Genomic DNA, 5863 nt, shown 5'->3' on the forward strand with positions numbered 1-5863 from the left:
AGCAAGCGTTGTGATCTAATGGCCTTACCGGGCAAACACTTTCGGTTCGTCAAGGACTTGGAGTGCCGGGACGGGTTGGCGGATCCATCACTCTGAGTATGCCGGGTTGATACTTGGGGTTGGATTGGTTTTGGTGACCCAATACTAGATGTACCATCTCGGTGGTATGTCAGTATCACCTATACTCCAGACCACTTGCATGGTTAGCAAGCGTTGTGATCTAATGGCCCAACCGGGCAAACACTTTGGGTTCGCAAGGACTTAGAGTGCCGGGACGGGTTGGCGGATCCAACACTCTGGGTACCTCCGGGTACTTGGGGTTGGTTGAGGACTTGGTGAACACACACTTGATATACACTCTTCGGATGTACTTCGGGTGTCACCTGTTGTCCGAGGCCACTTGCATGGTCGCAAGCGTTGTGATTCAATGGCCCTACCGGGCAAACACTTTGGGTTCGCAAGGACTTGGAGTGCCGGGACGGGTTGGCGGATCCAACACTCTGGGTACCTCCGGGTACTTGGGGTTGGTTGAGGACTTGGTGAACAAACACTTGATATACACTCTTCGGATGTACTTCGGGTGTCACCTGTTGTCCGAGGCCACTTGCATGGTTAGCAAGCGTTGTGGTCTAATGGCCCTACCGGGCAAACACTTTGGGTTCGCAAGGACTTGGAGTGCCGGGACGGGTTGGCGGATCCAACACTCTGGGTACCTCCGGGTACTTGGGGTTGGTTGAGGACTTGGTGAACAAACACTTGATATACACTCTCCGGATGTACTTCGGGTATCGCCTGTTGTCCGAGACCACTTGCATGGTTAGCAAGCGTTGTGGTCTAATGGCCCTACCGGGCAAACACTTTGGGTTCGCGAGGACTTAGAGTGCTGGTAGTGGTTGGCGGACCCAACACTCTGGGTACCTCCGGGTACTTGGGGTTGGTTGAGGACTTGGTGAACAAACACTTGATATACACTCTTCGGATGTACTTCGGGTATCGCCTGTTGTCCGAGACCACTTGCATGGTTAGCAAGCGTTGTGGTCTAATGGCCCTACCGGGCAAATACTTTGGGTTCGCGAGGACTTAGAGTGCTGGTAGTGGTTGGCGGACCCAACACTCTGGGTACCTCCGGGTACTTGGGGTTGGTTGAGAACTTGGTGAAGATACCCCTGTCACCTTGTTCGAGGCCACTTGCATGGTAGCAAGCGTTGTGATACAATGGCCCTACCGGGCAAACACTTTGGGTTCGCAAGGACTTGGAGTGCCGGGACGGGTTGGCGGATCCAACACTCTGGGTACCTCCGGGTACTTGGGGTTGGTTGAGGACTTGGTGAGCAAACACTTGATATACGTTCTTCGGATGTACTTCGGGTGTCACCTGTTGTCCGAGGCCACTTGCATGGTCAACGGTTGAGGTGGTAATGGCGGGTCGGTGCTGTAGGGTGCCGGCCTGTTGGCTGCCTTGGCCGGGTTGGTTGGTTAACACTTGATTGGGCTTGCACCCGAGGGTAATGGCACTTGAAGGTGGGTACTGGCCGGCTGACCTGGTGTGATGGTTGGTTGGTGAACACTTGGCGGTACTTGCACTTGGCTGTGCTTGGACTTGAAGGTGGGATCCGGCTGGCCTAGGCCATTGGTGGTTGGTTGGTGGGTTAGCCCTTAGCTGGGCTGGCTGGCTGGCTGGCCATCGGTGGTGTGGTGTGGTGAGGTGTGTGGAGTCGAGCATCGCGCGCCGTTGCCTTCTTCGGAGTGTTGTAGGTACGCAAGTGCTTGCAATGCAAAGAGGTTGGTGATGGAGTGACATTGCCTTCACCATGGAGTTGCGGGTACTTAGGTACTTGCAAGGAGATGGTGGTATGGTGGTGTTGCGTGTGTGGTGTTCGATTAGAAAGATATAATTTCTAAGTCCGGATTAGTGCTGTCAGTGGGGCCGCCGCTAACAGGTCCTGCACGGCCACCGTGGGGCTTGACTTGGCGCTATTCCGGACTTGGGGCGATCACGATGTCCCCGTGCGGGACTTAGAAGATGGAAGAACACAAGTACCCTTATCCCATGACTTGTGAGCGATTGGCATACGTTACCACATGAAGAGAAAAATTGGCTAAGTCCCGGATCCATATTATATGAAGAGAAAAATCGGCTAAGTCCCGGATCCATATTATATGAAGAGAAAAATTGGCTAAGTCCCGGATCCATATTATATGAAGAGAAATATCGGCTAAGTCCAGGATCCATATATAATAACCTAATAATCGGCTAAGTCCCGGATCCATATTATATGAAGAGAAAAATCGGCTAAGTCCAGGATCCATATATAATAACCTAATAATCGGCTAAGTCCAGGATCCATATTTAATAACCTAATAACAGGCTAAGTCCAGGATCCATATTATATGAAGAGAAAAATCGGCTAAGTCCCAGATTGGGTCTGTCAGAAATACACTTCCAAGTTACCACACAAGCAAGCAAGATGGCCTAGTGATGGATCCATATGATATGAAGAGAAAAATCGGCTAAGTCCAGGATCCATATAATATGAAGAGAAAAATCGGCTAAGTCCCAGATTGGGTCTGTCAGAAATACACTTCCAAGTTACCACACAAGCAAGCAAGATGGCCTAGTGATGGATCCATATGATATGAAGAGAAAAATCGGCTAAGTCCAGGATCCATATAATATGAAGAGAAAAATCGGCTAAGTCCCAGATTGGGTCTGTCAGAAATACACTTCCAAGTTACCACACAAGCAAGCAAGATGGCCTAGTGATGGATCCATATGATATGAAGAGAAAAATCGGCTAAGTCCAGGATCCATATAATATGAAGAGAAAAATCGGCTAAGTCCCAGATTGGGTCTGTCAGAAATACACTTCCAAGTTACCACACAAGCAAGCAAGATGGCCTAGTGATGGATCCATATGATATGAAGAGAAAAATCGGCTAAGTCCCAGATTGGGTCTGTCAGACATACACTATCAAGTTACCACACAAGCAAGCAAGATGGCCTAGTGATGGATCCATATGATATGAAGAGAAAAATCGGCTAAGTCCCAGATTGGGTCTGTCAGAAATACACTTCCAAGTTACCACATGAGCAAGCAAGATGGCCTAGTGATGGATCCATATAATATGCAGAGAAAAATCGGCTAAGTCCCAGATTGGGTCTGTCAGAAATACACTTCCAAGTTACCACATGAGCAAGCAAGTTACCACATGAAGAGAAAGCCGGCAAAGTCTGGGAATGTTACCACATGAACTGGAAAATGGGCAAAAACCTACCTTCACAGGGAACGTGAATAAGTAAGGCTGTAGACATCGGATCGACAAGCCAAAGACTGATATGGAAAGGAAATGAGTAGTACTAGCTTTCCTGAGAGTTGCAGAGCTTAGACTGCATATGAACGAAAGTTATTAAGCGTCAAAGTCAGAGAAGTTACCCAAAGGAACACAAGTTCCAACTTAGAGCATGTATACCGCCTAGACGGTAAGAGGTACGGCCAGGCTGAGGAATAAGGAAATGTTGGCCAACATGTTCCCTAACTATCCCCCGAAGACCGCAAAGCAATCCAACATCAACCAAGACAGTTATAGCCCGATCAAGGAAACACCTACTTTGCACCGATATTGCACCAAATACATGTAACATGCCGTTTTGCGCACTTATTATTATATGGGGCCAAAGTGCCAGCTAGTCTCCAAGTGGGCCATATGGGTGTTCTAAGGTTTGCACCCAAATGAGGAAAAAACAGGGTAAGGTACGGTGTACCTCGAATAACTCGGGCTGTGGATGGCCGAGCAAGACAAACGACATAGCGTTGGAAAGGTCTCAATGAGACCTAACTACCCTGATAATATGAAGGCATAGACTTGAACGACCGAGAATTTATTAGGTGCACAAGTGGTGAAGTTGCACCAAAGTCCGTGTTACCCGAAGTGGTACACGAACACCCAATATTCGACCAAAACACAAGTTTGCGCACGAGCTAGCGAGCTACATTGTTCTGACCGTCAGTAGCCCTTACCAAGACACGCATTTGATTATATGGGGCCAAGCCGCTAGCTCGACTCGAAGTCGGTCATATGGTTGGTTGATGGTTTGGACCGACCACGTGGTGTACCAAGGTGATGTACCTTTCATGAATTAAAACTCTGGCTGTATGGCACTGAGCGACAAGCTAAGGTGTGATTTGGAATAGTCTTGAGTGGGACTATTTAGGAAAAATGCGAACAAAAAATCACAAAGTCCTTGGGCGAAGCTATTAGCGAAACATAGAGCAAATTGGTACCAAAAACTATGGAAATGGGACTTGAGTCAAAAATAACCGCAAGTTGGAGAAGAGATAGCAAGCTTGCGTAGAACAATTATATTTGGTGCATGGTATCACCAACAAAAAAGTATATGGGGCCAAGGTGCTGGCTGGCCTCCAAAGTGGAGATATGGGCGATCCAAAGTTTGTACCCAAGTACGAACAAGTATGGAAAAAACAGGGTAAGGTACCAAGTACCATTAATAACTTCGGCTGTAGATGGCCGAGCGAGGCAAACGGCTCACCGTTGGAAAGGTCTTGGGGAGACCTATCTACCCTGAAAGTTTCATGAGGCTGAGTTGAAATACCACTAAGATAGTAGGTGATGATGGTCCAATTCGGGGACCAAGTCGCAGGAAATGGCACTTGACCAAAATCACCCTTGGAAGGTGAATACCGGCTTACCGGTAAGAGATAGCGACTTGGCGTAGAATATTCATAAGTTGGGCGTGTAGAGACGCAACTTTTATTATATGGGGCCAACCCGGTCAGGGTGCTCCAAGTCGGTCGTTTGGTTGGTTTATGGTTTGGGCCGACCACGTGGTGTGCCAAGTTGAGGTACCTTTCATGAATTATAACTTGGTCAGTTTGCCACCGAGCGACAAGCTGCGGTGTGTTTTGGAATGGTCTTGAGTGGGACTATCAAGGAAAAATACCAATCGAAAATCAGCTTGTCCATGGCCGAAGCTATTAGTGAAACATATAGCAAAATGGGTCCAAAAACGAATGAAATGGGAATTGGACCAAGAATAACGGCAAGTTGGAGAAGAGATAGCAAGTTGGCGTAGAACAATTATATTTGGTGCATGGCATGACCAACAAAAAAGTATATGGGGCCAAGGTGCTAGCTGGCCTCCAAAGTGGAGATATGGGCGATCCAAAGTTTGTACCCAAGTACGAACAAGTATGGAAAAAACAGGGTAAGGTACCAAGTACCATTAATAACTTCGGCTGTAGATGGCCGAGCGAGGCAAACGGCTCACCGTTGGAAAGGTCTTGGGGAGACCTATCTACCCTGAAAGTTTCATGAGGCTGAGTTGAAAGACCACGGAGATATTAGGTGATGATGGTCCAATTCGGGGACCAAGTCGCAGGAAATGGCGCTTGACCAAAATCACCCTTGGAAGGTGAATACCGGCTTACCGGTAAGAGATAGCGACTTGGCGTAGAATATTCATAAGTTGGGCGTGTAGAGACGCAACTTTTATTATATGGGGCCAACCCGGTCAGGGTGCTCCAAGTCGGTCGTTTGGTTGGTTTATGGTTTGGGCCGACCACGTGGTGTGCCAAGTTGAGGTACCTTTCATGAATTATAACTTGGTCAGTTTGCCACCGAGCGACAAGCTGCGGTGTGTTTTGGAATGGTCTTGAGTGGGACTATCAAGGAAAAATACCAATCGAAAATCAGCTTGTCCATGGCCGAAGCTATTAGTGAAACATATAGCAAAATGGGTCCAAAAACGAATGAAATGGGAATTGGACCAAGAATAACGGCAAGTTGGAGAAGAGATAGCAAGTTGGCGTAGAACAATTATATTTGGTGCATGGCATGACCAACA

This window comes from Anopheles ziemanni (assembly GCF_943734765.1).
Source record: "Anopheles ziemanni chromosome X unlocalized genomic scaffold, idAnoZiCoDA_A2_x.2 X_unloc_40, whole genome shotgun sequence".
Classification (NCBI taxonomy): Eukaryota; Metazoa; Arthropoda; class Insecta; order Diptera; family Culicidae; genus Anopheles; species Anopheles ziemanni.